The sequence below is a fragment of the Heterocephalus glaber genome, unplaced genomic scaffold (genome assembly GCF_053883595.1).
Source record: "Heterocephalus glaber isolate CG9 unplaced genomic scaffold, H.glaber_assembly_v1.0 deba00001472, whole genome shotgun sequence".
In the NCBI taxonomy this organism is placed as follows: Eukaryota; Metazoa; Chordata; class Mammalia; order Rodentia; family Bathyergidae; genus Heterocephalus; species Heterocephalus glaber.
The window spans coordinates 18,893,321-18,905,393 of NW_028258315.1; the positions used below are offsets into that span (position 1 = coordinate 18,893,321).

The window sequence follows — 12,073 nt, forward strand, 5'->3', positions numbered from 1 at the left end:
AGCTCTTTTTTGCTTTGGTAAGTGCCTACTCAAAGAAAAGAAAAATGAGGTCTAGGGCTGAGGTGCAACTCAGTGGTAGAGCACTTGCCTACCATGTGGAAAGGTTAGGGTTCAATCCCCAGCATTGAAAAGGCAAGTCTAATAGGGATGATGGATAGGATCGAAGTATGTTATACACATGTATGGAAATCACAATGAAATCCATTCATTTGTACAATCTAAATGTACTAACAATTAGAATAATTTTAAAGGAAGGTTTTTCAGGCGGCAGAACTAAGTCACAAGTAGCTCCAGGCTGCTGGAGAAGGGTCCACACAGGGCCAGCTGCAGGACTGAGGAACAGTGGAACCAAGGCTGGTTAAGAGAGAAGGGAAGGGCTTGGGCTTTATGCTGCAGACAGCAGGAGCTAACAGGAGATTTATGAAGAGCAATGGCCTAATGGGTCATCCAGGAAGTCCCTGGAAGCACCATGTAGGGTTGGAGGGAGGAGGTTAGTGGTAGCCAGGCAGAAAACTTGTCCTGGCATATGGGAGCTTTTCCACCCCAGTGCACACATAGACAGTTCCAACCTAGCACTGCAGCTAGGAATGCTGAAAGGTCATTTTGCCTGTGAAGCAAAGACAATAGACAGAAGTCCCAGAATGAACAGATAATTGTAACCAGCAACTGCTTAGACCATGTAAATTTGAATGTCAAAAGTGCTTACCCTGTATGAATTTTGTTTGAAAACAAAAGAGACCAATGGATCCTGAGGGCCATGTGGATCCAAAAAGGATTTTCTCTAGAAAAGTGCTACACTGTCCAGAAAGCGGTCCCCATCTGCCTCCACAGGTTGGATCAGCAGTTATGGTAAAACTACTGGTGAGGCTTCCCGAGCACTGGAGACCACCTGAGACCCAGGGAATGCAGATGTACAGGTGCTTGAAACTACCCAAACACTCACCTGTACACTCATTCTTAAGGCTAAGGGGGACACAGGAAATATAGAGGGCTCCTCTGTAACCCATTTGTTCTGAGGAAGTACAGCTGTGCTGGATGATGTTCAGAGGAAGCAACTCTATTTTTGGGAAATACACTCTAGAGGATCAAAATATGCTTTCATCTCTGCTTTAGAGATTTGTGATGACTCACGCAAGCATTAAAACCGCCATGGCTTAGTTTCCTCAGATGTAAAAAGTGATACTAAGCCAGCAGTAACTCAATTTGGGTGTGCATGAGAATTATGTGCATAGGTAATTAATGATACTGATTCTTGGGCTTAACTCCACCCCAACTAAGTCAAGGTGTCTGAGGAGTGGGATTCTGAAATCTGTTCATAACGAAGTATCTGTGAAGACATCTGTTATGGGCATATCCCCAAGGTCTCTGGCTTTATAAGATGTCTCTGTACTTAGAAATTCAAATAATGAGAAGCACAGCAGACTTCCAATTCCATGGACAATATCTTGGCCAGTTTATCTGTAGATTCCTGGAGACGACTTTGGTTACTCTGGCCACATCTTGTTTCAATCTCTAGCTCCAAGTGCACTGTCAATCTTATTCGATCTATTCTCGTCACTTCTCTTCTCCCAATGTTAAATGAAACTGTAATCAACTGTACCTTCTTCTAAAATTAAAAATATCTCTAGAGGCCTGGAAGTGTAGCTCAGGAATGACCACTTGCCTACCACACATGAGGCCCTGGGCTCAATCTTCAGTACTGCAAATATGAAAATTTGAAAATGTCTCTATAGCTAAAAGAGAAACATTATGCAACAGCCCAGCAATTAGACACCTTCCTGTCCTTAAAGGTCACTCTGACCAACCCACATACTAGGGAGTCTCCTCCTCAGACTTCAAATTTCTGCCATCTGTCTATTCTGTTCCTGAGTGATCTATGCCTAATTATCCCAAAATCCTGTTGCTATCTCTAGCAAAGCAATTTGTTCCTCACAACAAACATCAATTACCTGGAGACCCTTGCATGTCCTAAAATATGTTTAGGACCATCTTAAACAAAAAGGCTTTGAGGAACAGAAGCAATGACAGAAGGTCCAAAATACCTATTCTTTAATATGAACAATTTTGCTTGGCTTCCACTAACCAGTACAAGGGAAGTAAGTTACCATTATCCTGCATTGATATGAATTCTATTGCTCCATTTAGATGACGGAAATAGGGTCGGTCAGCATTTTTGTTTTCAACAACACATCTGTTTTCCAACTCATTGCATGTTTAGCAAGCTCCCTAGGTGGCAGGGTCAACCTGTCTGCATATGGAAAGCACTGAAGCAGGTAAGTGCTGGAGTTACTTTCAGCTTTAAAACTCTTTTCCTCTCTGAAAACAAATGTGCTTCTGCAATAGGAGGTGAAGGGAACCTTGAAGTCAGCCACACCAGGGGGCAAACTGCAGCTTTGCCACTAACTAGATGGGTGACCTTGGGCAAAGTATGTGTTAACATTTACGAGGGCCAGGAATTTAGCTCAGTGGTTTTGCCACCTGCTGCGCAAACGCAAGGATACGAGTTCAATCCCCGGTACCAAAAAAAAAAAAAAAAAAAAACATTTACGGGAGGCCACTATTTTGGACTGCGCTCTTGTACTAAACCCAGTGAGCCAGACCAAACCAGAATGCGATCACTCAAGCTAAAGAAGCAGGTACATCTCCGAAACAGACCTGTTTCCCCTGGAAACAGGAAATTCCACTCTACTTGATTTACTAAAATATGGAAAGTCCCTCAGTTTTAACCCTTACAATAAATCAATAATCTGAAATAACCCACAGTTATCCAATCAACTGCTTTTCTACCATTGTTTCCTTGTTCCTACGTTACAAACCCGCTGTCTGCCCCTGCCCATGGGTAACTCTCATTCTAATTTGTAGAAATGGTAGAAGCTGCCTGAATTAGTGAATCAAAAATAAAAGCCAACTAAATTTGTTGTAATTTCATCTTTTGACACCTGTTAGTTACAGCCTCTGAGACTTGGTTTCCACATCTGTAAGAGGAGAATACTGCCAAGTTCACAGAACTCTAAAATACCAGTGAAAGTATCAATGAATGCTAGGGGTTTTTTCCCCTTACCAAACAGTAGGTCACCTTAGATAAGATTAGGGAGTTAAGACAAAGCTCAGGTGGGCTGGGTCTTTTCCAAGAAAATATCTTTACTCATGGGCTTGTGAAGTCATTAGCTGAGTCAGGAAATTCTCTCTGTGGGCAACCATAAAACCACAAACTGCTACTCTGGTCTGCTCCTGCATTTCCTGGGGCTAACATGTTCAAGGTCAACATGCAATTTCAGGACAAGGGCAAGCTTAACTTCACCTGGACAAAGACTGCGGAGCAGTGATGCTGCTGTCCCGGGTAAACTTTAAGTATCCAGAGTCACTCTAAAGTGCAGACAAACAAGGAGAAGGTAACCAATCGCTTTCTGATGTCTGTAGGCTGGGATTCTCCTGGATAGTCCCACAGCACATGGCTGGCACTCACATCTTTCTCTGCTCACTGTGAGCTTGTCTAGGACACAGAATGTCTTCCACATCTTTCGCTTGCAGTACCCAACAGAGTGCCAGGTCCACACCAGGATATGACACATAAGATAAATCAGTGAATGCATTAATTAACAGATAGATGAATCAAAGAGGTTCAGACTATGTGAACTGGTTGAGTGATTATTTCACATAATATGCTTCCAGAATTCCCTGAAAACATAAGCCTTTATTTTGTAAACCACTTCTGAAAAGCAGAAACAATGTTTCCTGGTGCAAAAGTGGTTCAATCAAAACTGTCAAGTGCAGCGATGCATTAAACTAATTCATTCAATCCCTCATTCATTCAACAAACATTAACTAAGTCTTCATTACATGACAGGCACTATGCTAACTGCTGGAGACAAGAGAAGAACAAAGATGCAGTGCCCAGAGGGCCCAGGTATTGGTCACTTTTTAAAGCTTTCTGTGTGGTCCAATGTGCAGCAGGAGTTAATGGTCGAGGAGGAATACGCACTCGCTGCCCGGGGACCACAGTAAGGGAGAGCACAGCCCACAGTTCCAAGGAGCCACCTGCTAACTCCTCTGTTCTTGTCCCAGTTTCCTCCTCCTGCCGTTTTCTCTCCTAACCAATCTATCAGGCTGAAGTATTTTCCTTTTTGCAACTACCAAGTAATAATAATATTGTTCTTTATGGTAACATTAAAAGTAATCTTAAAAAACACTAAGTTAGAATACAGAGGTACCTTGGTTCAGGAATGGTTTTGTTTGTGAATAATTTGGTTCACAAACAGAAGCATTTGGCAAAATTTTGGTTTCATTTGCAAACTCTCCATCCTGTGATAAACATGACCCTGGCCATCTTTCCAGAATGGACATGAACGTGGCCACCTTTTCCAGAATCATGAAACGAATTAAGTTTGTGAACCGAGGTTCCACTGTATTTCGGCTTTGCCTTAAAAAATGCATTTCTTTTCAACTTAAAAATTTACAATCTAACACATCCTAAGTGCCTATTATATTTAAGACAACTCAGATTTCTAAGATAATGAAAACAGTCCCAATCTTCAGTTTAAACTCCGATCTTAAATGGAACTTTTTTCTATGGGTAAATGGTTCTCTGGGAAGGACACTAATCCCTCCTCTCTGTATTGTTCTGTTAACACCACAGAAAGCCTCACAATAAGAAGCTGGCCATGCTAGTGGTCCTTTCACTCAGTATCAAAGTTTTCTCAGAAATCAAGATACTTAAATTCAGTGATATCTGGTCATAAATCGTATTGCAAGTTCAAACTTCAATGGAATATGGATCATTTCACACACTTCATGCCAATGGTGATATTGATCACTCTCACCATTATGCAAGATGTGCGTTTTTCCTGATCTTGAATTTCCAAATGTTCCTATTGGAGAAAGTGACAAATTTTAGACACCTACATCCCCTCTCCCTACAATACAAGACCTCCTGGGGGGCTGCCTGGTAGGACTGCCCTGGATTTCCTGGTTAAACAGGAGTGTGCTCATGTACTGGCCCACACATACTTTTTTTTTTTAAAGTATGTGTTTGCAGTACCTAGGGTTTCCACTCCTTGCATGAAGTTGGTACAAGTACATAACAAATCTTTGTACCTTTTTTCATCCCTTTTCCTTCCCCTTCACCCCTCCTCCATCTCTTGGTCCCCTTCCCATTTGAGAAAAATCTATCACCTTACTTCCTACTGCCTATCTTTTCTTTGGCTCTTTATATAAAATTTGGGTGCTCATATAAAAGAAACCATGCAATACTTAAACTTGTCTGCCTGATTTATTTCATTTACTATTAGGGTCAAAAGGTGCATCCATATTCCTACAAATGACTCTAGTTTGTCCTTTGTTATGGCAGATTAGTGTAAATACCACATTTTCTTTATTCATTCGTCTGTTGATGGACATACAGGCTGCTTCCAAGATTGAGCTATTATGAATTCTGGGGCTATAAACATGGATATGCATGTATCACTGTAATATGTTGCCTTTAGCTCTTTAAGGAAGATTCCTAGAAGGGGAATAACTGGGTCAAATGGGAATTCTAGTTTTAGTTTTTTGAGAAATCTCCATACTGATTTCCATAACGGTTGTACTAGTTTGTTTCTACCATCAGTGTAGAAAGGTTCCTTCTCACCACAGCTTTGCCAGCATTTGTTATTATTTGATTTCTTGATAATGATCATTCTTTCTAGGGGAGGATGGAACTTTAGTATTGTTTTAATTTGCATTTCTCTAATGGCCAATGATGTTCAGCATTTCTTCATGTATTCATTGGCCATTTGTGCTTCTGTGAAGTTTCTATTAATTTCGCTTCCCATTTTTTGATTGGGTATCCCACAGAAAGAGGTCTAGTACAATCCAGTATCTGCTTGTCCCAGGGTTTCATTTTCCTCTTCCACTTCCCAACATCTTTCACTTCCTGTCAGCTTCTGCTAATGCTGACTTCCTGTCCCCCAGCTTCTACCAATTGAAAATTGAGGGGAGGAATTGTCTGTTCTGAAGTATTTCTTTTATTATTATTCTCTAACATAACAACTATGTATATAGCATTTCTATTGCATTAGGTGTTACAAATCATCTAAAGATGATTTAAGTGTATAGGAAGATGTCCATAGTTATATGCAAATACTGTGCCATTTTATACAAGGTACTTGATTATCCCCTGACTTTCCTATGGCAAAGGAGTCTTGGAACCGATGCCCCAGGAAAGAGAGGAGGAAGGACTGTATTCACTCCCAGCACTAGGATTGGAGAAGTGCTTTAAAAGGACAAGTCCAAACGGCTGTTGTGGCACATACCTGTAATCCCACAAATCTGGGAGGCTGAGGCAGAAAGATCCAAGTTCACAGCCCCAAAGGCCAATTTCTCAAGATCTTGTCCTGTGAACTATCCAGGCCCCCATACCTCCGCCCCCAGCACCAAGGGGGAGAGCTGCCCCCAGCGTAGAGAAGGTGAACCTTCTGAGCCACCATACCACCAACCCAGCGTCGAGGAGATGAGCCACCAGCAGCACACATCTCTTCCCCCCACCCACAATGAAATGAGAAGACACATAAACAAGTCTCAAAACCAGACTTCCAGATCAACTAAACCAACCCCAAAGGGAAACAAGATGGAACAGTCTCACACTCAACCACCTGGACTCCCTGAGCTGGCAGCAAAAGAGGATCTGGAAACAATGAACTCAGAAATAATTGCTCAGATAACAGCAGGGATTGTGCCCATACTGCAGGACATAATTAATAAATCTACAGAGGACACAGATAAAAAAAAAATGGAGAAACTGAGAAACATGATGGAATCCCAACACAGGAAACAAATGGAAACTATGAACCAGATGCAAACAGATTTCCAGGAGATTAAAAACTCCTTTGAAAGTTTACGCAGGAGAATGAGGCAATGTGAGGAAAAAAATCTCACATATAGAAGATGAGATTGCAATTGGTGACCAGGAAAAGAAAAATTTCTTTAAAATGTAAGGGACAATGAGAAATCAATCAAGCAGCTGCTAGACGATGCAAAGAAGAATAACATAAGACTGATTGGAGTCAACAAAGAAACAGGAGAGCGCAGACAACGTAAAAAAACTGTTCACAGAAGTAATGGCAGAAAACATCCCAAGCAGGGGAAAAAACTTGACATACAGATAAGTGAGGCACATAGGACTCCAACTAGCCTTGATAAAAAAAATTTACACATAGGCATATAATTGTTGAGATTCCTGAAACCCAACAGAAAAACAAAGTTCTTCAAGCAGTTAAGAGAAAAGAAACAAATCACATACAAAGGAAAGCCCATCAGAATCACAGCAGACTTCTCAACGCAAACCCTCAAGGCAAGAAGAGCTTGGAGTGATGTATTTCAAGCCCTAAAGGAAAACAACCCCCAACCCGGATTGATGTACCCTGCAAAACTATCTTTCAAAATGGATGGAGAAATAAGATACTTTCATGACAAAGAGCACCTTAGGAACTTCATGAATACCAAACCAAAACTCCAAAAATTTTACACAATATCCTAGGAGAAGGCAATGAGGATCATAACCCCAGGAAGTCCAGCAGAATGAATCCATTGGGCATGACATGACACTAAATGCTAAGAGGGAGAAGCCAACAAAAAGAAAAAGTCATGATAATGTTAAGTCAATATGTATCAGTTATAACCATCAAGGTTAATGGTCTCAATTCACCAATCAAAAGAAATAGACTGGCAGAATGGGTCAAGAAGCAAGATCCAACAAAATGCTGTATACAAGAAACACACTTAATTCAAAAAGAAACTCATAGACTGAAAGTTACAGGGTGGAAAACAAAACTCCATGCAACAGGAACCCAAAAAAAAGCAGAAGTAGCTAGCCTCTTTGCAGATCAAGTGGATTTCAAACCCACAATGATTAAGACAGAAAAAGGACACTACATCCTTGTAAAGGGAACAATCCAAGAGGAAGAGATGATAATCATAAACATATATGCCCCAAATACTAGTGCGCCCAACTATATAAAACAAATAATAACAGACATGAAAATCAAATAAGCACTAATACAATAGTAGTGGGGGACCTCAATACCCCACTGTCACAAATAGATAGATCAACCAGACAAAAAATAAGCAACAAAATACTAGAACTCCATCAAACTCTTGAACAAATGAACTTAACAGATGTTTTCAGAGTGTTCCACCCCACAAAATCAGAATAAACATACTTTTCAGCTGCACACAGGTTATTCTCCAAAATGGACCACATACTTCCTCACAGAACATGATTAAGTAAGTGCAAAGGAACTGAAGTTATCCCCTGTATATTATCAGACCATAGTGCGATGAAATTGGAGATCAATAGCAAAAGAAATCACAAGAATTTCACAAACACATAGAAATTGAACAACATTTCTGAATAACCAATGGGTCACAGAGGAAATTAAAGAAGAAATTGGACAGTTCCTACAATTAATTTACAATGACAATACAACATATTGAAATCTATGCGACACAATGAAAGCAGTCTTACGAGGAAAATTCATGCCAGTGAATACTCATATTAGGAAAACAGAGCGAGCCCATTATACAACCTCATGCTGAACCTCAAGCTTCTAGAAAAAGAAGAGCAGGACAAACCCAAAGCTCATACAAGGGAGGTAATTATAAAGATCAGGGCACAAATCAATGCAACGGAGACTAAGAGGATGACACACAAAAAATCAATGAAACCAAGAGTTGGTTCTTCGAAAGAATAAACAAAATTGACAAACCTTATCAGAAAAAGGAAACAAAAGGGCCAAATCCATGCAATTAGGAATGAAAAGGATGAAATTACAATGGACCCAGCACAAATCCAGAGGATCATCAATACCTACTTCGAGAACCTATACACCAACAAGATGGAAAACACAGAAGAAATAGACATGTATGAAATAGATATGTATGAATTACCAAAGTTGAACGGAGAAGACCTAAAGAATCTAAACAACCCAATATCAATCAATGAAACTGAAAACACAATTAAAAACCTACCAACTAAGAAAAGCCCAGGTCCTGATTGCTTCACTGGCGAATTTTACAAGACATCTAGAGAGGAACTACTGCCTTTAAACTACTGTTTAAACTCTTCAATGAAATTGAAAGGGAAGCAACACTAATGAATTCATTCCTGGAAGCAAGCATTACCTTGATCCCCAAAGCAGAAAAAGAGAACCAAAAAAGAGAACTATAGGCCAATCTCACTAATGAACATACATGCAAAAATCCTTAATAAGATACTGACAAATAGAATGCAGAAGATCATCAAGAAGATCATACACCCTGACCAAGTGGGATTCATGCCCGGGATGCAGGGATGGTTCAATATACACAAATCAATAAATGTAATACACTATATAAATAGAGCCAAAACCACAAACCATATGATCATCTCAATAGATGCAGAAAAGGCATTTGACAAAATCTAAGACACATTTATGATAAAAACCCTACAAAAATTGGAAGAGATGATCTCTACCTCAATCTGATAAAAGCCATCTATGAAAAACCAACAGCCAATATCAGACTAAATGGTCAAAAACTGAAATTCTTCACACTAAAGGAACAACACAAGGATGTCCATTATCACCACTCTTGTTCAATATAGTTTTGAAAACAGCCACAGCAATTAGACAAGAGAAAGAAATAAAAGGAATAAAGTTAGGAAACGGAGAACTCAAAATGTCATTATTTGCAGATGACATGATACTCTATATAGAAGACCCCAAGAGCTCTACCAAGTCTTCTACACATAATGACCAAATTCAGTGAAATAGAGGGATACAAGGTCAACACACAAAAATCAATAGCTTTCCTCTACACAAACAACAGACTCACTGAGAGAGAAATAGGGTAAACAATTCCTTTCACAATAGCATCCACAAAATGGAAATACGTAGGAATTAACCTAATAAAAGAAGTCAAAGCCTTCTTCTCCGAAAACTATAACACTCTGAAAAATGAGATTGAAGATATCAGAAAATGGAAAAACACCCCTTGCTCCTGGGTAGGAAGAATCAACATAGTGAAAATGGCCATACTTCCAAAACTGCTATATAGATTCAATGCAGTCTCAATTGAAATCCCAGCAGCATACTTCACAGACCTTGAGAAAACAATTCAAAAATTCATGTGGAACAAGAAGAGACCTAGAATAGCAAAAGCAATTCTAGCCAACAGAGATATGGCAGGGGGTATCACAACCCTCAACTTGAAACTGTAATACTGTGATAAAAACAGCATGGTCCTGGCAAAGAAACAGACCTGAGGACCAGTGGAACAGATTAGAAGATTCAGAAACAACTCCAGACACACTCAATTAACTCATCTTCGACAAAGGAGCCAAACACCCTCACTGGAGGAAAGATACCCTCTTTAATAAATGGTGCTGGAGAAATTGGGCTTCAACTTGCCAAAGATTAAAACTAGACCTATATCTCTCACCATGCACTAAACTAAAATAAAAATGGATCAAAGATCTAAATATTAAAACAGAAATGCTGAACCGGCTGGAACAGAGGTTAAGTAGAACTGTTGAAGAGGAAAAGATTTTATGAACAAAACCTCAGTTGCCTGTGAACTTGCACAAACAATCAACAAGTGGGATCTCTTCTGCATGGCAAGAGAAACCACCAACAGAGCGAAGAGACAACCCACAATGTGGGAAAACATTTTCATCTGCTGTGCCTCAGACAAAGGTCTACTATCTAGAATCTATAAAGAATTAAAAAAATCAGACCTCCCAAATTTAAAGACCCAATCCAAAAATGGGTATCTGAAATGAACAGACATTTCTCACACAAACAAGTAGAAATAGCAAATAAACACATGAAAAAATGTTCAACATCACTGGTCATTCGAGAGATGCAAATGAAAATAACACTGAGATTCCACCTCACCCCAGAAAGAATGGCTGCTATCATGAAATCAACCAATAACAAATGTTGGTGGGGCTATGGGAAAGAGGAACCCTGCTCCACTGCTGGTGGGAGTGTAGACTGCTGTAACCACTGTGGAAGTCAGTGTGGAGATACCTCAAATAACTAGGACTAGAGGTCCCATTTGACCCAGCTATTCCCCTGCTGGGGATCTTTCCCAAAGAATTAAAAAAATTCATACCACAGTGATATATGTGAACCCATGTTCATAGCAGCACAGTTTGTAATAGCTAAAACTTGGAAATGCCCATCAACTGGAGACTGGATAAAGAAAATGTGGTTTTTTTAATAAAATGGAGTGCCACTCAGCCATAAAAAATGAGAAATTAGAGACATTTATAGCTAAATGGATGAACATTGAGGCCACACTCTTAAGTGAAATAAATAGGACACACATGTGTAAATACCAAATAGTTTCTCTAGTGTGAGAAACTGAAAGTGTAAATAAGGACTAAAAGGTATAATAGATAATGTGAAATAGGAAGAAAGGGGGCAAAGGGGAAGGGGAAGTGGGAGGGGTAGGGGAAAGGAAAGAAGGGAATGGAATTACTGTGAGGAAATGAAAAAATGGAAACAAAGTCTTTGTAAATAGGGAGGGATGGAAGGGTTGAAGGGAAGGCAGGGGAATGGGGAAAAAATAAGAACCAGGAGAGATTATGTAAAGATGCAGATTTCCAATGATGAATGTCATTATTTTGTATACCTAAAATGTACCAATAAAATTAATTTTAAAAAGATCTTGTCTCAAAATAAAAGTGGAGGGGGCTGAGAATGTAGCTCAGTGCAAAATCCTTGGGTCTAATCCCTAGTGTTTTTTAAGGAAAAATGCATCACTTTCATATTCTACTGTCATAAGAGGAACACCTACCGGCATCTCCACCACTACCTCTGTGGCCCTTGGGCAATGAGTAGATTTCTAACTCTCAGTTCCTTCCTCTGCACAGGAAAAGAATCCTTCCTACAAAGCTGGTGATGAAGATTAGAAATAATACCAAAAAACAAAACCTTTCACATGCCTGACACAACAATTATTGAGCATGTTATACTGTTCAAATTATAGGCAGGTGAGAACTTGTTTGTGCCACATTTGTTAAATACACACACACATACACCCACACACTTCTACA

At 39.7% G+C, this 12,073-nt stretch overlaps 1 protein-coding gene across 2 annotated transcripts in view; it reads right to left on the reverse strand.

The window, feature by feature from the left end:
• Mboat1 (membrane bound glycerophospholipid O-acyltransferase 1) overlaps nt 1-12,073 on the reverse strand; it is a 186,176-nt gene that overhangs the window by 58,460 nt on the left and 115,643 nt on the right. The gene's annotated exons all lie outside the window — the stretch shown is intronic.